The following is a 23,368-nucleotide window of genomic DNA, read 5'->3' as shown; positions in this document are numbered from 1 at the left end:
GGGCCCGAGGACTCAGCCAGCCCAGAGCCGTGCCTGAGGAGGTTGACGCGATGGCTCCAGAGACAGAGAAACTTAACAGCCCAGGCCGAGGGCCTGCAGTGAGGACCTCGGTGGGGCCTGTTCTGGCAGCAGATGTGAAAGACGCCAGCCTCCCAGGCGCCACAGGAGGGTGCCCGCTGCCACACGGATGCAGCCAGGTCCATGCTGCCCACACCGGGGCGGACGCTGCCCCGGCCTTGGCTGTGGGAAGCCATGGAGAAGAGTCTGGGAATCAGTGCGGGACCCGCGCCCCTCCCCAACCCTCTCTCCCAAGCACAGCTATTAAAACCCCTTCTGGCCTCCAGATGCAAGCCTGCAAGCTATTTCCCTTTTGTTATTTCAAGCTCGGGGCCTTGATCTTTTGCCACTCTGGAAGAAGCGAGCAACAAAGAGGTCTGGAGCCGTTGCTTCATAGCGAGGCTGGCTTTCCATCTCGGGGCCAGCATGCACACCCTGGGGGTGCCGATCACCGAGCCGTCACTTTGATGGGCGGAGGCAGGGGGGTCTGGTGGGAGCAAGAGCTCCTCAGTTCCCCTCCCCGCCCCACCGAGAGCACCCAGCAGCTCTCTCCCCTGCAGCCTGGGCTCCCTGGAGGGAGCAGGCCGGCCCTGCTGTCTCCCTTCTTGCAGTGGCCGCTAGAAGACAACAGGTAAAAGACGAGGCGTCTGGTGTCGGGGACAGGTCAGAGCAGGGCGGGTGACCAGAACAGCTGGGGCGGCTGGGCCCTTCACCCCACCTCACTCATCCAGTCCAAGGCGCAAAACGGCCTGCAGGGCTGTGTTAGCTCGTAACCTCTCTGCTGCGTTTTGGAAAGAGTCCGGAGTCTGACTCCAGGTGAGCAGGGCCCATGCTGGCTCCAGACACACAGCGGGGCCCAGAGGGGGACACGGCGGATGCTCGCCGAGTGATGGAAATCCCACCTCTGCCATGGGGAGCCCGAGCAATCCTGAGTATCTCCACTCATTCATTCATTCATCCATCCACTCACTCCCTCACGTATTCGTGCACGTAATGAGCACGCTGAGAGCCTACTCCGTGCTCTGGACTGGAACTAGGTGACGAGGGCTGTGTCTGGCTCTGATGGCAGGACGCTGGGGGCATCTCGCCCCAGTGGAAGAGCAGGGCAGGCTTCTTGCACACTGACACCCAAACCTGGCTGAGCCTGCAGGAAGGAGGGAAGTTTCTCCAGTGAAGGAAGAAGGAAGACCAGTCCAGGTGGAGGACAGAGGTTGGGGGCACAGGGACACACAGGGAGTGGGACCCCTGGGGGCTGGTAAGGAGTCCCATGTAGTTAGGGCATAAACTATAAATACACAGGAACGAAGATGTGTTGAAGGGGCAGCAGAGGCTCAGACCCCACAAGGGGTCCCGGGAGCAACAGGGGCTTACGGCAGGGGGTGCGACCCACCTGCAAAGCGTGAAGCACACACGGGATGGGGACTGCACTCTCCAACAGCAGCGAGGGGCCTGCAGGAGATGGCGGGTGGAGGCAGCGCTGACAACCACTGGGGAAGAGTAACTAGGACGCGGGGTGCACGGGGACAAGGGACAGCCACGTCATCCTCCGCACAGAGTTACAGAACAGGCGGGGGAAGGGCTCAGCTTGGTTTGTTCAGGAGGTGATGGAACAGGTGGCAGGATGCTAGGCAGAGGGCAGGCGATGTCTGGAGATCGGGAGGGTGGTCCGGGCTAGAGGCTGGGACCTGAAGCCACGCACATGTGGGGAAGCAGAGGCTGGGGACGGAGGGAGGCCGGAGAAGCATCCGTACCCCAGGGTGGGGCTAAGAAAGGGAAAGGTGGGCAGAATACCAGGAGAGGGTCTTGGGGTGCCTTGGCCCACTGTAGGGAAACATAGTCACCTGTTCAGGCCCCCTGCTGCTGGACGAGGGGAAGATCCCAAGACATGCGGACACAGATCCCACCCTCATCATAGACTGGCCCCCCACAAACACTCTTCCCCACCTTGGTCCCCACAAACTGGCTCCTCATCCCACATTCTCCTGGTCTGGGGGCCTCAGGCTGTAGCCACATTTTCCTGATCCTATAGAAATCTGGACCTGTGCAGTGGGATCCACAGAAAACACCTTTCTTTCTAGATGCCTTTGGTTTGCACAAGATACAAAGGGGACAGAGCACTGGGCTGGGGAGTGGAAGGTCTGGGTCAGGTTTCAGCTGTCTCGGGGTCAGCAGGGACATCTTCTCTTGGCCTCGTTCACTCTGATGGGCGATTGATAGAACACCTGAGTACCAGGGCATCTGGGTGGCTCAGTCAGTTAAGCTGCTGACTTCAGCTCAGTTCATGATATCACAGTTGGGGGGTTCAAGCCCTGCATCAGGCTCTGTGCTGACAGCTGAGAACCTGGAGCCTGCTCAGATTCTCTGTCTCTCTCTCTCTCTCTCTCTCTCTCTCCCTCAAAAATAAATAAACATTAAAAAAATTTTTTAAAAGAACACCTGAGTGCCTCCCCAGAGGGTCAGACAAGTATCAGTTGGGTATGAAAAGAAAAGGAATGTTTTCTTCATTGTCAGCATAATCTGAACATAAAAGGCTATACCATTGTTATCCTCGTCATCACCACCGGTGTCATCACATCACCATCGCCACCATCACCATCATCATCATCATCACCACCATCATCATCATCACCACCACCATCACCACCACCATCATCACCATCATCATCAACATCACCACCACCATCATCACCATCATCACCATCATCACCATCATCATCACCACCATCACCATCATCACCACCATCATCACCATCATCACCACCGTCATCACCATCACCACCATCATCATCACCATCACCACCATCACCACCACCATCATAACCATCATCACCATCATCACCGTCATCATCACCATCATCACCGTCATCATCACCATCACCATCATCACCACCACCACCATCATCATCACCACCATCACCACCATCATCATCATCATTATCTTCATCACCACCATCAATCCTGCCCTTGAAGTCCTGTCACCATCCCGTCCTGACAAGTGGTCTTTCTGTGACATAAAACACACAACAATCTGAGTCAGCCTATCCCATTTATAGACAATTTTGCTAATAGAAATCTCTTTTGCCTTTTTGTATGTTTTTCTTTCAGTTATAATTAGTCTCCCATTCCCATCAGAAAAAAAAAAATCAACGTCCCTCTTTCAAGTGACATTTTGTAAGATAATCATTGTGTATCCCCCCCAAGCCCTTTTTATTCCAAACCAAATGGTTTCCTCAATCATTCCATTTTATTTTTAAACATTTTCATTATGAAATCAATACACGCCCATAATAAAACGTTTAGAAATCAGAGCTAGGCCCCCAAAAGAAAAATATTTACTGCGGCACCTGGCTGGCTCAGTTGGTAGAGCATGTGCCTCTTGATCTCGGGGTTGTAAATTCAAGCCCCGCACTGGCTGTAGAGATTACTTAAAAATAAAATCTTAAAAACAAAACCAATTACTTGTAAATCCCACCACGGAGAGATAATTACTCTTGGTGGTTTTGTTCTTGTAGCCCTTCCATTATTACACATAACAAATACACACGGATTTACCAAACTCTAAGATTCATCTTGTGACGTGCCTTTTTCACGTAACCCATCAGCAACACGCTCACCAAATGTCCTAAAATAACGTCCTCCTCTTTCGAAAACCTCTAACAGCTGCACCTGCTCCTTATTCTCAGCAGTTTCTGAGAAGCCATTGGAAGAGAACATCCACACTCTCCGCCACCACATGCACCCCGCACCTGCGCCTGTGTCCGGGTCCTGGGCCTTCCCACCTGTCTGTGCTCTTCCCTAAGGCCACCCCCAACCCGGGCCCAAGGGGCCTCAGCACAGCTCCCCAGGGACAGTCTCCTGACATGTCTCCTCTCTCTCCTGCTTCTTCAGTCCTCCCCACGACTGTCACTCCCTGCAGCAAAAGGCCCTCTGTGATTTCTCCTCTCTGACCCCTTCCTCCTCCGGGCTCCCCACCCCATCTCTCAGCCCCCCTTCACAGCAACCCCGGGATGGTTGTCAGTACTCAAATGTCTCCACGATTCTCCATCACTAGGATCAAACTCTGTCCCCTCCACACATCCAGACCGCTCTTACCAACCAGCATCATCAGATTAGTTGTTAACAAATCATTGGATTTGTGAATGATTAATAATTGTTAATGATTCCATAATGATAATGCACCTGGGTGGCTCAGTCGGTTGAGCATCCGACTTCGACTCAGGTCATGATCTCACACTCGTGGGTTCGAGCCCTGCGTCGGGCTCTGTGCTGACAGCTCAGAGCCTGGAGCCCTCTCTCTCTGTTCCTCCCCATCTCTCAAAATAAATAAGCATAATAATTAAAAACAAATTAAAAAAAAGAAAGACGAGGAACAGGGACCCTGAACAGCCCCAGCGTTTGGATCTACCTCTGCCTCCTCAGAGGAAAACCAAGGTGAGTGGAAATGAGGGAAAAGGGCAAGGGGGTGGCCGACCACACACCTCGTCCCCCGCCCCATCCCCACCCAGCTCCCTTTGCGAAGCTGTGGGGGCAGGGTGGTGTGCATACCAATGTACAAAGTCCCTGCCTTATGGCTTTTTAAATGCATCCCTGCACAGGAGACACAAGAGGGTCTTGGAGTCCCCGTCCAGCTTTATCACCTACATTGGGACCAACCTGGCACACCAGTTAGGCCGCGGTTACAAGCCTGAGTTCCCCCAAATGGTTCCTGTGAAAATTAAAGAGGCACTAGGACTCTTTAGAAAGCTTGTCCCCAGAAAGGCCTTAAAAGTGTGCTGCTCAGGGGCACCTGGGTGGCTCGGTCCGTTAAGCATGTGACTTCGGCTCAGGTCATGATCTCATGGTCCGTGAGTTCGAGCCCCCACGTCGGGCTCTGTGCTGGCAGCTCAGAACCTGGAGCCTGCTCTCTGCCCCTCCTCCACTCATGCTCTGTCTCTCTCTGTCTCAAAAATAAATAAACATTAAAAAAAAATTTTTTAAGTGCGCTGCTCCCTGTGGGCTCTGCAGTGAGAGGGCAGACTCCGACGAAGGGGGACCATGAGGAAAACAGTGTCTGCTGCTGGGGTCACCTCAGAGCACCGGGGTGGCCAGTGGCTGGGCCCCCAGGGGGCAGGGCCACAGGTGAGTGGGAGCTCTGTGAGGGCCCCGGGGACAAGCTGCACCCAGCCTGGGCAGAGCCTTCCCATGACCCTTCTCCAAGGGCCCAACCAGCCTCTACCACATGCCAAGCCGGCCTCTTAAAATGGGAGAAGACTCACTCAGGATAGGAAGGAAAACCTGGGTGAAGAAGGGCAGGCTCCAGCACAGGAGGGAAGGGTGGACAGGGATTGGAGAGCTGGCTTCTGGTCCAGCCCACCACTAATCACCAGGGGTCTCTTTGCCCACCTGTCCATTGCCTTCTGATCTTTGATATCAGGCCGGGCCAAGCACTGCCCCCTAGACCAAAAGTCGGGTGTGTGCATGTACATGTGCGTGTGCATGTGTGCACAGGCATGCACGCATGCATGGGGGTGGATATACGCACCCCCCCAAGGAAGGGGCTCTGGGATCTTCAACAGAGCCCAAAGGGCCCAGCACTGAAAATTGAACAAAAACATCAGATTCAATGACCCAGCCACCGTGGGTGGGACAGAGACCCTCTGAGAGCAGGTGCAACCCCAGAGCCAGCAGGGACCCCTGCAGGGTGGTGAGAACACCCTGACTTCTCCTCCCCTCACTCCGAACAAGAAAGCCTCCAGGACCAGATACTGCTGATGACAGAATGGCTGATGGGGGCCCAGGGTGAAGGTTAAAGCCACGAGTCAGTCAGCGCTGCAGAAACAGTTCCCGATAGGTCGGATCTCAAAGTTGGACATTTCATTAATGAACGCCTCCATGTAAAAATAAACAAAGAGATGCCCCAGCTCAGCTTCGCCCCACCACGAGGGTGGGGAAGGAGCCGAAATCTGCCCCACACATGCTGAGGCCAGGAATGTGTGTGGGTCTGCGTGTGTGCGCGAGTGCGTGTCTGCGTAAGTAAATACGTTGACGTGTGTGTGAAATGTGTTTTAACATTAAGCACTCGGGCCCTCCGTTTGCCTTGGGAGGCGGAAGCACTCAGAGTGAAAATCAGATACAGCTCCGCGCACGACAGAAAGTCCAAGTCTGATTAAAGCCAGCTTCCGGCCTTCCCTCACCGGGGACTTAGGTGACCCCTGCCGATTCGAAGCAGCTTCTGCAGCTCTGGAGTTTGGGGAAGGAGCTAACCATTATCCCGTCAAGTGTGAACCGTGAATGGTATATGTTTCCATTTAAACCTCCTGAGTTTAAGAGGGTATTTCATTCCATGAAAACCATTGAAATCATGCAGAATTCTGAGGAAACAGTCTATTGATTCATGTCAGTCCTTCCTGAACCTCTGACAAGACGAGAATTCTTTCCCGATGAGTCTCCAGCTCCAGAGCTGGATGGATGTTTTGACAAAGCAAGAGCTTTGATGTGAGAGAATTGCCGTCATTTGGACTAGCAGAATGGAGCAAGATGGTTTTCCATTGATTAACCTCGACAAATTCCAGGGCTGAGGCAGGGTTTTGCACCATCCTGGACAGCCAAGGAAAAATGGCATAATAGTGCACATTTATCAAAATACCACACGTTCTTATACAAGTCACAGCCCAAAACACCCTCTCTATTATTCACTAACACAAAAAAAATGAAGATAAAAATCAAAGACTCTGAAATCAGGAAAAGCCACAGCCTCGTGATAGATGCTCTGGAGGAAACCAGCAAAGAGTGCGTAGAGAAGACTGCCAGCAAAACCCCAGGCACCATAGGGCTAAGGGAGGCACCATAGGGCTCAGGCACACAAGATTTCTGCTCTCACTGACTTGGGGCAAATGGGAAACCTGCACTCCCAGAGGAGCAAATACAAAAAACCCAGCATCTTAACCTCTGAAAAAGTTCAAACTCAAAAAATCAAAATATAACAAGAAAGCAGATGAGGAGAATCAAAACACTTACTGCCTCCTATTGTCAAGTAAATGAAAGAAAACATGCAAAACTATGTAAATCTAGTACCTTTTTTTTCAAGTCACTATATATAGGTGTGTGTGTGTGTGTGTGTGTGTGTGTGTGTAAATACATTTATATATGTATATATAATAAGCACTACACTTATCTTACTTAATCCTTAAGTATTGTTTGCATTTTACAGACGAGGAAACTGAGGCCCACAGAAGTTAACTGATAATTATAATAACAATAAACGTAAATGGGACAAATTCACTGTTTCTGTTTCTGTTTGCTACATGACAAATCACCTCAAAGCTTAGTGGTATAAAAGCCATTTTCGATGCTCACAATTCTGTAGGTCAATAACCGGGGGCAGGCATAGTGGGGAAAGCTCATCTCTGCTCTACAGTATCTGCAGCCTCAGCCACTGGGGCTCAAATAGCAGACAGCAGTGATGGCCCAACTGGAGTCATGTGTCTGGCTGGGCCTCACCTGGTCTTAATGTGGCCCCAGAAAGGGCCAGAGTCACCAAGATGACTTCTTTTGTTATCTATCTGATACCTGGAATAAGATGGCTGGGGGATGAGAACTACTGGGGGCTGATAATGGACTGAATGTCTGTGTCCCACTCCAAACCTCCTATGTCGAAGCCCTACCTCCCCACCCCAAGTGTGGTTGTATTTGGAGATGGGGCATCTAAGGAAGGAATAAAAGGTTAAATGAGGTCATAACGGTGGGGCCCTGATACGATAGGACTAGTGACCTTATAAAATGAGATGAGACACCAGAGCTCTCTTGCATTCGTGCTCTCTCTTTCCCTCTCTCTCTCTCTCTCTCTCTCTCTCTCTCTACCATATAAGGACAACAGCAGCTGTCTTCAAGCCAGAAAGAGAGCTCTCACCAGAAACTGACCATGCTGGCACCCTGACCTCAGGCTTCCACTCTCTAGAACTGTGGCAAAATACATCACTGTTGTTTAGGCTATCCAGTCTGTGGCATTTTAGTATGGCAGCTCTAGCAGACTAATACGGGCTGGTCAGCACTTCCCTCTCTTCAAGTGGCTTCTCCACATAGCTAGCTTAGACTTCCTTACAGTATAGTGGTCTCAGAGGAGTTGGACTGCTTACGTAGTGGCTGTCCCCCTTCCCTCCCCCAAGCAAACATTCCAAGATACCAAAGCAAAAGCAGCAAAGTTTCTCCCAACCTGGCTTTAGACATGATGTAGTACCAATCCTCCTGTATTCTGTCAGCCAAAACAGTCACAGAGCCCATCTAGTTTCAAGAGAAAGGAAGCTATAAACCTCACCTCTTGATAGGAGGAATGTCAAAGAACTTATGGCCGTCTTTAATTCACCATGTTAACCTTTTAAAGCAAAAAACAAAACAAAACTCAAAAATCAGGAAAGACTGCATAAAGAAATAAAACAACTAAAGAAAATAAACAACATATTCTTCAATAACCAATGGGTCAAAGAAGAAATCACAGGGAAATTAGTAAATACTATGAGATGAATGAAATGAAAACACAACATACCCAAACTTATAGGATGCAGTTAAAGCAATACTTAGAGGGAAATTTACAGCTGTAAATGCCTATATTAAGAACAAAGACCTTGGGTGATGGCCATAGATGAGGGCTGGGGTTGGGCAAAATACGTGAAGATGGCCAAATGTATAAATTTCCATTTATAAGATATATAAGTCCTGGGGATGTAATGTACAGCATGATGACTATTGCTAACAATTCTGTGCTGTATATTTGAAAGTTGCTAAGAGTAGATCTTAAAAGTTCTCATCACAAGAAGAAAAGATTGTAAATACATGTGGTGACAAAGGTTAATTAAACTTATTGTGGTCATCATTTTGCAATATATGCAAATATCAAATCATTATATTGCATACCTAAAGCTAATACAATGTTATACATCAATTATATCTCAATTTAAATGAAAACGAAACATCTCAAACCTTCCTTCCACCTTAAGACACTGGAAAAAGAAGAGCAAACTAAAACTAAAGCAAGCAGACAGAAGGAAATAATAAGATTCGAGCAGAAAATAGAAAAAACAAAAGAGAAAATCAATGAAACCAAAAGCCAATTCTTTGAAAAGTTCAACAAATTTGACAAACTTTAATCAAGAAAAGAAGACTCAAATTACTAGAATCATGGATGAAAAAGGAGACATTATTACTGACCCTACAGAAATAAAAAGTATTATAAAGGACCTATTGTATGCCATGAATTATTCATACAATATGCATATGTTGTATAACATATATATTATGAATAATTGCATGCCAATAAATGATATAACGTAGATGAATTAGACAAATTCCTAGAAAGACACAAAATACCAAAACTAACTCAAAAAAGAAATAGACTATCTGAATAGACCTATACAAAGTGAAGAGACTGAAGATGTAATCAAAAAACTGTCCACGAAGAAAAGCTCAGGCTCAGAGGCTTCACCATTGAATTCTACCAAACATTTATAGAAAAAGATGAACACTAATTCTTCACAAACTCTTCCCAAAAAATAAGAGAGGGGAGAATACCTCCCGACTCATCCTATGAGACCACTGTTATCCTGATACCAAAACTGGAAAATGTCACAAAATACTACAGACCAATATCTCATATGAATGTAGACACAAAAATCATCAATAAATACTAGCAAACCAAATCTAGCAACATCTAAAAGAATTGTGCAATATAACCAAGTCAGCTTTGTCCCGGAAATTCAAGGTTGGTTCAACATCTGAAAACCAGTTAATATAATACATCATATCATAGAATAAAAAGCAAAAATCACATGATAATCTCAATGGATGCAGAGAAATCATTTGACAGACTCCAACATCCTTTCGTGATGAAAACAAAAAACACCTCAACAAACTAGAAACAAAAAGGAACTTCCTCAACCTAATAAAACACATCTACAAAAAGCCCACAGCTAAATTCACATGTGATGGTGAAAGACTGGATGCTTTCTCTGTAGGATCAGAAGTCAAATGAGGGTGTTTGTTCACACCATTCCTTTCAACTTTGTACTAGAAGTTCTAGGCAGCACCACCTTGACAGATTAAAGATGGCCACAAATTCTTTGATATTCCTTTTATCAAGTCATCTGTAAATACAGATAGTTTTACTTCTTCTTCTCCAATCTGGATTTCTTTTTTTGATTGATTTCCTGGTTGACTATCAGCCAGGAACCTGTATTCCCCTTTACACTTTCTATCTGCCACTCCCCAACAATGGTGGTCCAGTCCTCAGAGCTCTGTGAATCTTCCTTGGAAAAGCACAAGCTCTACCAGGAAACAAAGACCTTCGTTGACTCTATAATCATGGGCACTGAATTAGGACACCAACCTGAATGAGCTTGGAAGCGGATTATTCCCAGAAGAGCCCAGCAGGCCTACACCTGAATTTTGGACACCAAGCAGAGAACCCAATTAAGGCAAGTCAGATCTCCAACCTAGAGAACTGTGAGCTCATAGCCATGTGCTATTGTGCTGACGTTGTGCTGATGTGTTATGGCAGCCACAGAAAACCAATACACCCTCCCCTTGTGACTTCCAACAGTCTCCTCCAAGGCCCTGCCAGGTGCATCAGTGTAGGGGAGAAGAAAAGTTCATGCAGGCTTCAGGTGAGGCATTCCTGCTCTTTTAGGAAAACACCTTTCATGGGCCTGTGACCCCAGGACAAAGGAAGAGAAGGGTGAAGACAAAGAGGCAAGCAGTTAATCTGCTTGGTAAAGTAACGGAGCAGTGGGGAACTGGACCCCAGACCACCCACCTGGAGGGTATTCCCTCCCTGTGACTCTGTTGCCCCATTCTGCCCAAACCTTCTGGAACTTTGGGGCGCACAACAGCCCTGTGGTAGATGTTTTGAGGAGAGAAGGTACAGGAATGGTGTCCATTTCAACCCCTGCTTCAAAGGCACAACCGCGCAGGAAATAAACCAGTGAGCAAGCCATCTAAAGTCAACAGGGACAGGTGAAGACTCCCAGGCAGACTACCAGGGGGTCAGAAGCTCGGGCCAGCTTATTTGGGTTTCAGAGGAAACAGTGATGCCAGGAGCTAAGGGGACTGTGGGACATCCAGGGGGCAGATTTTTTCGGTCATTTTTTCAGCTTGTTCTATCTTTAAATTGTTTTCTTCTATAACTTCCCATTCTATAGATGTAATATCTTTTTTATTCTTCTGAGAATACTAATATCATTCTTTTAATTTTAGTTTTTACACATAAAAATTATTTTCAATTCTAATGATAACACTTATAACTTAACTCAAACATCTCTTGATGTCCACTTTTCTCAGGGCCAGTTGTTCTGTTCACAATCTTCTTCTCGTCTTCCAGGCTGTTGGCCCCCTCAGTGTCAGCTGTCCTTGGTTTGGGCCTCGGGGGATGAACAGGGGACTACGGTAGGGAGAGCTGAGTGGTCAGGGAGGCGGCCGCAAGCTTCGCCGTCATGGAGAGCACCCACAGGCCTGGCCATAGGCTCCTGGGCGTGGGGCGGGCCCCAGCTGGGCAGAGCTGCCTTCCCTTTGTTCCTTTGATGTCCAGTGGGCGACTTGGGTCCCTCAAGTGGTGCTGTTTCTCCTTTGGTCCCAATTCCCGCATGAGAGCCCCCTCCTCAAAGACTAAATATGGGGTTCCCCCCTCATGTCAGGCATTATCCAAAGGGGACATCTCATCTCCAAATTTATCTACAATTGAGATCCCAGCATCTGTATCCCTAACGTAAGGCCAACACCAACCTGCACACAAATCACACAGGATGGAAGAATGCTAAGCCATTCTTCCCAGCCTCAGAAGAAACAAGGCTGAATAGGGACCTGTGTGACCTCCTCTGGGACCCCATGGCCATGAGTCATGACTGAGGACTCCAGAGGTTCAAGGAATGGTGGAGGAGGAAGCCTGGTTCAGCACCACGGCTGAAGCTCAGAAGGGTTGTGAGCTGTGGTCCATCGCCTGCCCCTGGGCACCTCATCTGTAGCCACAGCCAAGGCATCTGAAACCAAGACCACTGCAGAGGCACCAGTCTGCCTGCAAATCACCCAGAAGCTCTGGAACCGGAATCCCCACTCCCTGCACGTGCACAGCACACCCATGCATGTATACACACACACATGTATGTGTTCTCACATGTGCACACACATACACATGTACATATCAGCACGTGCATGCACCCATACATGCATATGTACACACATTCGTGCACACATACACGTGTACATATGTGCACACACTCCCACCACCACTAGCACACCCACCATGTGGCCTCCAGGTAGCATCACTCTAGATTTCTCTAGATATTCTAGACGACATAGTCTAGATGAGACTCTTGCCTTTTGCATTAGTGTCCTGGGGCTGCTGTAACAAAGCACCAAAAACAACAGATATGTGTCCTCTCGTGATTCTGGAGGCGGGAAGCCTAAAATCAAGGTGTCAGAAGGTGCTCCCGACTGAGGCCTTAGGGGAGGGTCCTTCCTTGTCTCTCCCAGATCCTGGGGGTTGTTGGCAGCGTTCTTGGGCTTTGGCTGCGAATCTCCAGTCTCTGGCACTGTCTTCACATCACCATCTCCTCTGTGTGTCTGTGTCTCTCCTCTTCCATATCTTATCAGGACATTTATCACTGAATTTAGGGCCACCCAAATGATCCCAGATGGGATCCACAATGACTCCGTCTGACGATCCTTAACTTAATTACATCTGCAGAGACGCTTTTTCCAAGCTGAGTCACGCTCTAGCGTTCTGGGTATTAGGACGCCCATGTGTGGGGCCACTGACGCACAGTACAGCAGCTGGACCTAGAGCAAAGGGTGGGGGTGTGGTCCCACCGTCCACTGCTCACTCACAACGGCCCAAAGCAGCTGCCCACCCGTGGCCAATGGAGGTGGGCGCCTGGGGCCCAACACCCAGATAGGGTGGCCACCAACCTGGACAAGGCGACAAAGGGAGCCTCTCCAAGATGGTCATTAGGAAATCCCGGCAGAGCTCTTGAACCCAGCCTGCTCCTCCCTCACTCCGCTGTGCTGATGTTGCCAGAAAAGCAACTAAAGCTGACCCCAGAGCCAGCCAAGGCATCCTCCAAGCCCCAAAGTGCCCAGGGATCGGGGCTCACCCAGCTTCAATGCAACTATCACCCCGTACCCATGGAGGAGGGCACCCTTTGCCCACCCCAGCCCTCTCAGCTCCAGATGGAGGTCTATGCCCAACGCCCACTACCGTCCACACTGTTGCCCGGCATCTTGCCTCAGACTCAAGAGACCTAGGAATCCAGCCACACCCCCACCTGACCACCTGACCCCCTGTCCAGAGTCTCCTGCTCTTGAAACAACAGCCACACCATGTCAACCCTCACGACTGCCCTGGACACTGGGCTTGAGGGTTCTGGCCACTTCCCAAGAGGACCAGCCGGATGGAGCAGTCGCCGATCATTCCCCACCCCCAGACCTCCAGGGGCCCAGCTCACGTCACAGAGAAGCCGTGCGTTATGACGCGTGTGGAACTGACCCCTCGTGGGTGTCCCGCCCCCAGGGCCGAGCAGTGGCTTGGCCGTCCTGCCAGCACCGTCCCTTCTGAACACCGCAGGGGGTGGCGGGTCCTCCCACATTCTGAGTCTGAGCTTGTCCCCCAGCTGCCCAGATGCTTCCAGCAGAATGAAGGCCAGAAAAGAGTCCCACTCCACTCGTCAAGCGGGGAAGATAAAAACTGGTAGGTTTGGGAAGGGGAGACCCGTCTTGGATGGGACCCGTGGGCCCCGGGAGGTAATCATCCCCCGGAATTCGGGGGTTCCATTGTGTCCCCTGCCGCGCATGGCTGGACTTTAATAAAACCCCCTTCCACACACCAGGGCATCCGTTCCCAACGCCTCGTGTTCAACCAGCCCTGGAGAAAATTCCTTAATAAACTATGAGTGTTAATACCCAGTGCAATAAATAAGACGCAGTTAAATTTTACCCGGGGGAAAAGAAGTAGGTACTTCAGAGTCGTAAAAACATAGCTTTTCCACAAAACCGTCAGTTTTAGACATAAATAGAAGACAAAAGGGCACTCGGGTTTGTTCAGACTGTTCCATTTGTTTATACTAAGTGCACACAACATAAAAATCACCTACTCAATCTGTAAACTCATCTTCTGCATCCTGGACATGAAAGCTGTAGCTGAGGGAGGTGTTTTTTTTGGGTTTTTTTTGTTTTTTTAATAACTCCAACCCATTTGGTGGTATCCAAACAGTGAGAAGATACGAATCTTATTTTTAAAAACATTATCTAGATTTTCCTTGAAAAATTAAGAAAGGAAACACACCAAGGCAGGCGGGCAAGTGGGGGCAGCTTCCGGGATCCTCTCAGTTGACCCCCCCCTCCAGGAGTGAGTGGCCAAGAGGGGCCTCAGTATGGAGACTCCTTGCTATCTGGCCGAGGGGGTGCTCCCACTCCACCGCCATCCCCCACAAGCACACACACAGGCATCCCTAAGAAGAGAGGATTCTACTGCTTCAAACGGGGGCTAAATGGGGTTCCCAGAGAGGCACTGTGTCAGAGGCCAAGTGCAGGGCCAGCCGCCCGCTCTGCCCACTCGCCAGGGACCCAGAGTGTGACTTAAAGCCACTAACTCACTGAAGCCACTTTTCTTAGCTAAAAACCAGAGCCCGAGCGGCCCCGCCCAGGGTGGCTGAGTAGAGCAAAGCCATCTGGAGCATGTTCCGAGGGCCGAGGACGGAGCCTGGCACCAACAGAGCCTGGTCTTAATACGACGACCAACCACCGTTACTATTGCGGGGTGGAGATGCATACTCGTCGGAAGGGCAGATCACGCGGCGGGAAATCAGCAGATCTGAAAATTGGGAAGTAGCCGCACGTGTTTCAACGACCTGCGTGGACACGGACAGAATTGGCTGCAGAGTACGAGTGAACGCCTCTGGGTGTCACTCTAAATTCTGTGCATGCATAGCTGATAGAAAGAACAACTACACCCTTTTTCAGATAGAGTTCAAAAATACTAGGCAAGGATTGAGCCTGGGGGGCTCAGTCGGTTGAGCGTCCGACTTCGGCTCAGGTCATGATCTCGCAGTCCGTGAGTTCGAGCCCCGCGTCGGGCCCTGTGCTGACAGCTCGGAGCCTGGAACCTGCTTTGGAGTCTGTGTCCCCCTCTCTCTCTGCCCCTCCCCCGCTCACACTCTGTCTCTCTCAAAACTTAGAACACGAAAATAAAAAATTTTTTTTAAATAAAATACTAGGCAAGTATCAAGCTAGAGCCAGAGTAAAGACTGGGAATTTTCAGCAAGGCTATGAGGCGCCCCAGCTCGCTGACACAGCAGCCCTGCACAGGTAGTTGTGTGGGGGACCCCCCCCCCAGAAGCCTCAGCTCCCGCACACGCGCCCAGGACTCTGGATTGCTACCAGTCCTAAGGAAAAGCAGCTTTGGGCCACGTCCTCTCACCTCTCATCCTTTTCACTCAGCTGCCTCCCTCTGAATTCTGGGGCCGCCCGATTAGGTTCCCCCTTCTGCCCTAACAAATTACCGCCACTTCAGTGGTTTAAAATGACACACATTGATTCTCTTACGGTCTGGAGCTTGGAACTCCAAAATCAGTGTCGGCGCTGAAATCAAGGTGCCTGCAGGCTGTGTTCCTTCCGGAGGCCGCTCCTCATCCAGGACGCCTCTCCCGGCCCCAAGATCCTTAACTTAACCTCGTCTGCAAAGACCCTTCTGCCTTGGGGGCCGACGTCCACGGGCTCTGGGGACGAGGACGTGGATATTTGGGGGCTGTTACTCAGCCTGCCTCAGTGTGGTAGTGATCGACACGACAACGGGGCAGGAGGTCGGAGGGGTGCGGGCGGTCACTAGAAGCCGGAAACCTCCAGGAAACAACCTCTATCAGCGCCTGAGAGAGGCCTCCAGGATGGCCCGAGACCAGATCTGTGTGGCTGAAGGCACCAGGCTGGTGGCAATGTGCACACTGTGTCCGGGTCTTAATTTATAACGGAGACCGAGCGGTCACACGGAGAGGCTCCCGCCCTTGAAAGAAGGTTCGACCCTCCCACCACCCCGGGGACACACACTCGCCACACCACGGGGGGCACACGGAGCTGGCCACACGCGGAGGTCAGACAGAGGCGCCGGGCTGCGTCTCTGTGGCCACGGTGGCAGGAAGGAGCCAGGGGATCCGTGGGCCCACGACAGCTAGTTTGCCGCGGAGACATACACCGCGTCGCGAGTCTGGCCCCGTGACTCGGCAGACACATGGGGAGGTCGGGAGTCAAACAGCCGACGCGGGATTGGCGGTGACCGAGACGTGATTGACACGGTATTCCAGCAGCCGTAGGAAACCAACACGCGGCTCCTGGGAGGCAGCCTTCCGCCCGCTCTGCGCCGGGGGCCTGGCACCAGAGAGGAAGCCTGGAGGGAGGCGGGAGGGGCCGACGCCGGTGGGTGTTCTCGTCCTGAGTCCCCGGAGACTGCAGGTCGCCCTGGGGGCCCGCACCCAATGGAGGGTGGCAGCGAGGAGGATTCCGGATGGCCCTGCTCAACACGCCGATCCGCCGGGCTGACGGTGGCCGGTGAATGGCCCCGGAGGTGGCGCAAGCTCTGGGCTCTCGTGGCCCGAGGAGAACCCCGGGAAAGCAAACCCCCAAACACCACGGCCTTGGGAAAGCTGCCCGAGGCTGCGGAGAGCGGAGCCTGGAGGCGCAGGAGGTGGAAGGCCCGGGACGTTCTCGAGATCTCCGCAGCTCAGCCTCTCAGGGTGCGCTGAACTCGCCGTGGCCGGGGGAGGGGGGGGGGGGCAAGAATTACGGCTTGTGAGTCAGGAAAGCGAGAAGCAGCCCGGGCTCTCCCCCCGCAGGAGACACCGGGGTGGGAAGTTCAGGATGAATTTCAACTGTGAGGACCAAGGTGATTTAGAAGGTAAAACATTTGTGTTTGTGTCAGATTTCCACACCTTCCCCCTCGGCGGCCCGGCGCCCCTGCTCCCCACACCGCATCGCTCAGCCCGCGCCCCCCTGATGACAGCAGGCTTCGGGGGCTCACGTCTGCAGGTTAGAGCCCTCCGCAGCCCTCCCGCTCCCCCGGGGCCCACCCGGAGCCCTCCTCGGACCTGATCCTTTGGCCGGGCCACCCGGGGAGGGAAACCCGCCCTCCTGCCTGTGGTCTCGCCGGCACCGAGGGCCCGGAGCACACACTGCGCCCATTGTACGCGAGCCCGGGCTGGCCGGACGCCAGACTCACCCCCGTTATTGCATATTTTTTAAATCCCAGCATTTATGCATTTGGTGTGGTAGCTTTCGGTTGCTGATGTACTTAATTTCACCACTATATTGAGTTTGAACGCACTGAAAGGAAAACACGCAAATATAAAACAACGCCTGGCCCGCCTCGGCCCGGAGAACAGGTGTTTCCTATCTGTGCCTCCCTTGCTCTGCTTTCGGCCTGCTGGCCGTTTTCCTCCCCAGGAGCTAGGTGTGCCCAGAGGTGTTTTCTTCTAAACGGCTCTGTGATAAACAGGCAGGGCCCAGGGCCCTGCTGGACCTCCCCTTGGGACAGCTCTCTCTTAGGCCTTTTAAAAAAAAATTTTTTTTAACGTTTATTTATTTTTGGGACAGAGAGAGACAGAGCATGAACAGGGGAGGGTCAGAGAGAGAGGGAGACACAGAATCCGAAACAGGCTCCAGGCTCTGAGCGGTCAGCACAGAGCCCGACGCGGGGCTCGAACTCACGGACCGTGAGATCGTGACCTGAGCCGAAGTCGGCCGCTCAACCGACTGAGCCACCCAGGCGCCCCTTAGGCCTTTTAAATGTAGCAGATTCGGCAAGAGGGCTCGTCTGTCACTTAAACGGACTGAACCCCAGGGTTAACCGTTTGCCACCATCGGGTATTTCTAACTCCCACTGCAGATGACAAATAAGACTCACATGACTCCCTGCGGACAAGGTGCAAGATCGACACAAAATTCCACCCCTCCTTCCTTCCAGAACTGCACCCTACAGGTTGGTAAAAGTGATTTTAAAAAATAATACTAGGGGCACCTGGGCAGCTCATTCCGTTAAGCGTCCGGCTTCAGCTCAGGTCATGATCTCATGGTTTGTGAGTTCGAGCCCCGCGTCGGGCTCTGTGCTGACAGCTCGGAGCCTGGAGCCTGTTTTGGATTCTGTGTCTCCCTCTCTCCCTGGCCCTCCCTGACTCGTGCTCTGTCTCTCTTAAAAATAAGTAAACATTTAATAATAATAATAATAAAGGGGCAGACTAGCAGAGTCAAGTGACCAGCAGGGAACCCCAAGTAGTTTGGAGAAATTGCATTCTCCCCAGGGCCATATTGGATTGGGGCCTCGTCTCAGGCCAGTGACAGGAGCTTGACTTGGAGTGATCCTCCCTCCAGGCTGGAAGGCTACACCAGCATTCAGCCCAAGGGGCGTGGGTTGGGGGGGGGGGGGAGAGGGCGCCATCAGCCCGATGGCCTGAGTCCCTCGGGGCAGCGTCCCTCCTCCGCCACTGGGCCGGCTCCCTGGGCGGCCACAGCAGAGTCAGCACACCATGCTCAGAGGGGTCCTGCCCCTGGTGGTCGATGTCGTGAACTTCTTCATAAATTCCTTCGGGTTTGTGTTTGGTAAATGAAGTCCGGTGGGGACAATGGAGCCTGCCACCTGCCCAGCCCAGTGACCTGTACCTGAGGGCTGGGGGCAGGCACCAAGTCACAGGGTGGGCCCGGGGCCCCTACAAGGGTCTGCACTCGCACGACATTATATAGCAAATGAAAACCACTACGACAGGTCAAAAGAGAAACCACAGGCAAAGTTTTGTTCCTGCTTATTGAACGAGGGGCTGTGTTTTCGTTCGGCACGGAAGCCCACCAACGGTACAGCCACCTGAGCTAATGCCCAGGGTCCACCCTGGATGCAGGGGAGATGCCGCTGCGGGGGCAGTGACATTGGGGCCAGAGAAGGATCCGACATCCTAACTGTAAAGACGAGGCAGTGAGGCCAGAGAGGAGAGCGAGGTCCTCAAGGTGGCCCAGGTGGGTCCGAGTCAGAAAAGAGGGGAGAGTGCGGGGCGCGATCCTGGGTCAGAACCACTACCCGGCAGGTCTCCCTGCAACAGAGGAGTGAAGCTGGGGCCTGTCACCTGGCCAGAGGTGACAGTTGCAGGGGGGGCACCCCCGGGCTGCTCCAGGCCCCTCAAATCTGAGCTAGGCGACCGCAAAAGAGCTGAACTGGTTTCGTTAGCCCCCAGCCTTCCCCCTAGCCACTATGGAGCTGGGTTTAACAGGGAGAAAACAATCGGTGACTCTTCAACCTCCCCGGGCGGCCGACACAGCTGTTGCCCCCACCAAGAAAGCGCTTATTATGAAATTATAAATGAGATCAATATAAAAACCTTTTTAATGCTCCTTTTGCTCTGACTAGGACCCCAGTAAACGCATCTATCTGTTAAACACATACAGCCCCGGAATGTTTCATTAAGTATCAGAGTCCTCTAAATTCCTCGTCAGGCCCAGCCCCATGAAAAGAACAGAATTTAAGAGCCGCGAGAACATCCACTCAGCGGGCCTGCCACACGCCCTGTCACAGGGCCCTTTGTAGGACTGAAAAGATTCTGGCTGGGGATGGAGAAAATGCATCTGCCAAAAAGGTTATTATTACCTTAGCAGTGATGCATTTAAGTGGTTTCCCGGGAGTGGTGTTTTATTATGATTTCTCAGCTCTCAGCTTGGTTCTTTCCCCTCAGGGGGGACCAGGCGGGTCAGAGCACAGGCGGCCCATTCAGCCAGCCCACCCCCAGGGCCTCCAGCCGCAGCAACCTCAGCCCTGCCTCCTGCCCCAGGTGAGCTGAGCCCTGGGGTCCCTGAGGTGGGCCTGGGCTCGGGAGCAGTCCACATCCTGGGAAGGAAAGCCGCCGGTCAGGCCATGACGCCCTGCCCTTGCTCTAACCCTCATTATGCCAAAGGAAGACAGAGACAAAGCACTGAGAAAAGAAACTTTACTTGCAACTAAGGTTTGCAAAGGAGCCAGGCTTCAGAGACACGGCTCACCAATAAAAACACAACCGGGGGGCGCCGGTCGGTTAAGCGTCCGACTCTTGGTTTCGGCTCAGGTCACGATCTCACCGTTGGGGAGTTCGAGCCCCGCATCAGGCTCTGCACTGACAGCACGGAGCCTGCTTGGGATTCTCTCTCTCCCTCTCTCTCTCTGCCCTTCCTGCACATTCTCTCTCTCCCTCTCTCTGTCTCTCCCTCTGTCTCTCTCTCTGTCTTTCTCCCTTTCTCTCTCTCTCAAAACAAATAAATGAACTTTAACAAAATACATTAAAAAAATAAAAAACAAAAACACAACCGGTATTTGGCCAAAATGTGAGCTTGCTGAAGCTACCAAGTTGGTGGTCAGTCTGTTCCTGGGTTTGGTGGGGAAGCAGCGGCGTGTGACCTGATGATGACACACGAACGGTCAAAGCAGATGCTGGGGTACGTGCCGACATCGCAGGAGTGGGTGCTGTCGGGAGTCAGTGACCTCCGGGGCGAGTGCAGGTGTCCTCGCTGGGGGGAGTAGACACCCTGAGACGGGGCCTTCCCCGCCGACTTCTGACCAGCCTTCCCCTACTCCCTGCAGGAGTGAGGGGACAGCCATTCTCTTCCCATGACACGCTGACCAGAGCCACAAAGGGTGCGTGAGGAGCCCAGGCCAGATGGGGAAGCGCTCCCCGTGTAGCCGCCGGCTCTGGGGTCGCCGAAGCGGCTCCTTCACGGTCAGTCCGCCTCCCCAGAGAATCAAGGCATGTCTTGGGAAATGTGAGTCTGTCTCTCAACAGCCCAGGGGGAGGCCACGCCCCACCAGATACGGTCCCCCCACCCCCACACTCATCTTCTTGTCCACTGAATCCTCTTGAGAGAGAAGAATCTGCCCAGGGGACACCCTCCCTCCCTTCACAGCGACCTGACCCTCCCACGGGGCCAGCCAAGCACCAAGCCTCCTGCCCAGCCCCATCTCACCTCTTACACCTGCACCACCCCGCACAGTGGCCACTGGTCAGATATACACCAGTGTCAAAGACTCTGTGTGAAACGAGGACATGAAATATCTCACTGATAATCTTTATATGGTTTACAGATTGAAAAAATATTTTTTTTTAAATTTTTAATGTTTATTTATTTTGGGGAGAGAGACAGAGACAGAGTATGAGCAGGGAAGGGACAGAGAGAAGGAAACATAGAATCTGAAGCAGGCTCCAGGCTCGGAGATGTCAGCACAGCGCCTGACGTGGGAGCCGAACCCACGAACCGCGAGATCACGACCTGAGCCCAAGTCAGAGGATTAACCGAAGTCAGAGGATTAACCGTCTGAGCCACCCAGGCGCCCCTGAAAAAATATTTTAAACAAAATATACTTAAAAATATATTTAAATGAATGTCACCTGTTTCTTTGTACTATTTCTACTGTGGCATCGATACAATGTTGAATTAAGTAGCCACATTGTAGAAAAGGACAAAGAAACAAGTCTCCAGCTATCTCAGGGCCAGGAACTGACTCCATCGAGAAGACTTGTCTTATTTGAGGGTCCCCCTTGGTAAGATCAGTCTGCCCCAGGAATGAGATACTTTCACCTTTCAGTCTGAGTCATGGTGAAAAGAAGAACGTCTGGGCTGTTGCCTAAAGCGAGCACCCTTTTGAGGGGTTCCCCTAGGAGCCCCTTCAGTTATGACAATCCAGAATTGAAGTTCAGGAACGGTGGCTGACTTTCCCGAAGGGGCACAGCTGGCTGGTGGCAGAGGAGAAATTGCAGCTGAGGCTCGGGGTGATTCACGTTTTCCCCTAGTTTATTAGGTTTTTACGTTATGTCGGTGCAAAGAAGGAAGGAAGAAAATGGGATGTACTACTAATCTGATTTTGTGCCTCTTGTAGGAGGAGGCAGAGGGGAAGGGGAAGGAAGTGGAAGAGAACACCTTCGCTGCAGAATATAACGTAGCTCTTGGATATATACAGATGCGGGGGCGGGGGGGGGTGTATCCAGGCACGTATTTTGCCCATTTTGAAAGAAGCAGTCTGACAATGAACCGGGTTCACGAAGGAAACCAGTGTTGGCCGGAAAAGCCCAGGCCCAGCAGGTGCTCACCTGGCCTGTTGGCACCAGCACATCTAGTCTCTGCCTCACGTTGGCCACCAAGCCATGAAAAGCCCCACTGTAGGACGCCTGGGTGGCTCATCAGTTGAGCGTCCGACTTTGGCTCAGGTCATGATCTCGAGATTCGTGGGTTCGAGCCTCGTGTCCGGCTCTGTGCTGACAGCTCGGAGCCTGGAGCCTGCTTCGGATTCTGTGTCTCCCCCTCTTCCTCTGCCCCTCCCCTACTCGTGCCCTTTCTCTCTTTCTCTTTCAAAAGTAAACATTTAAAAAGAAAAAAAAGAAAAAAGAAAAGCCCCACTGTGTGCACAGTAAGTACGCAATTACGTGTTTCCCCACCAAGATATCACCAGAAGGGGTGATAAGAATCTCATGAAAGCTATAAGCCAGGTGCACACAGTTCATCCAAGAGTCAGTGCTCTGTGCATATTCGAGGAAGGAAGGAAGGAAGGAAGGAAGGAAGGAAGGAAGGAAGGAAGGAAGGAAGGACTGTAGTCACGGCATCCAAGAGCCCAAACTATATCACTAACCGCTAGGGTCAAATGGAACCAACTGTCTTTGTGACCATGGTAGGGACAAGAGAAACACAGAAATCCTTCCCTTCACCCAGGTCAATAAGCCACAGGTGAGGTGTGAGGGCCAGGGGTGAGCACAGAGAGGCCCGGGGCTCAGGGGACACAGCAGGGTCTCGCCACCTCCCCCTTCCATCCTCACCCCCATGGACTGTCTCCCTCATGTGTCGGAAAAGGGGCTCTGGTCCTTCTCAGCCTCCTTTGGAATCTGGAAACCCCGTCCCTGCTCTCCTCTCTGAAGGAGGAAACAGTTTGGGTTAGTGGAGACCGCCCACATGCTCCCCCTCTGTCACCTTCCCGATCTGCGGGAACACTTACGCAGACCTTTTGGGAAGGACTTCTGGTACAGAAAGTAATCACTGGTTCAGCTAAAAGCTGGAGAGAAATGACAACAGGGAAGCCAAAGTCCAACGTCTCAGTTATTAATTTTATGAACTACACAGGGTTGCAATCTCTCCTTGCAGCAAACCCCCTTTGTCATGGATGAATGTAAACATACAAAATTTCATTGGCGATTCTGGTCAAAACATTTAAATAGAAAAATTTATGAGCAAAAGAGTGATTTTATTATTCAGTTCTGTTACAAGCAGCCCCCTGAGTTTTAGCTCAGATTTGTTTCAGCTGGAAGGCGGTCTT

Source organism: Panthera tigris, chromosome C1 (genome assembly GCF_018350195.1).
Source record: "Panthera tigris isolate Pti1 chromosome C1, P.tigris_Pti1_mat1.1, whole genome shotgun sequence".
NCBI lineage: Eukaryota > Metazoa > Chordata > Mammalia > Carnivora > Felidae > Panthera > Panthera tigris.
Note: the sequence above shows the minus strand (reverse complement) of the source record.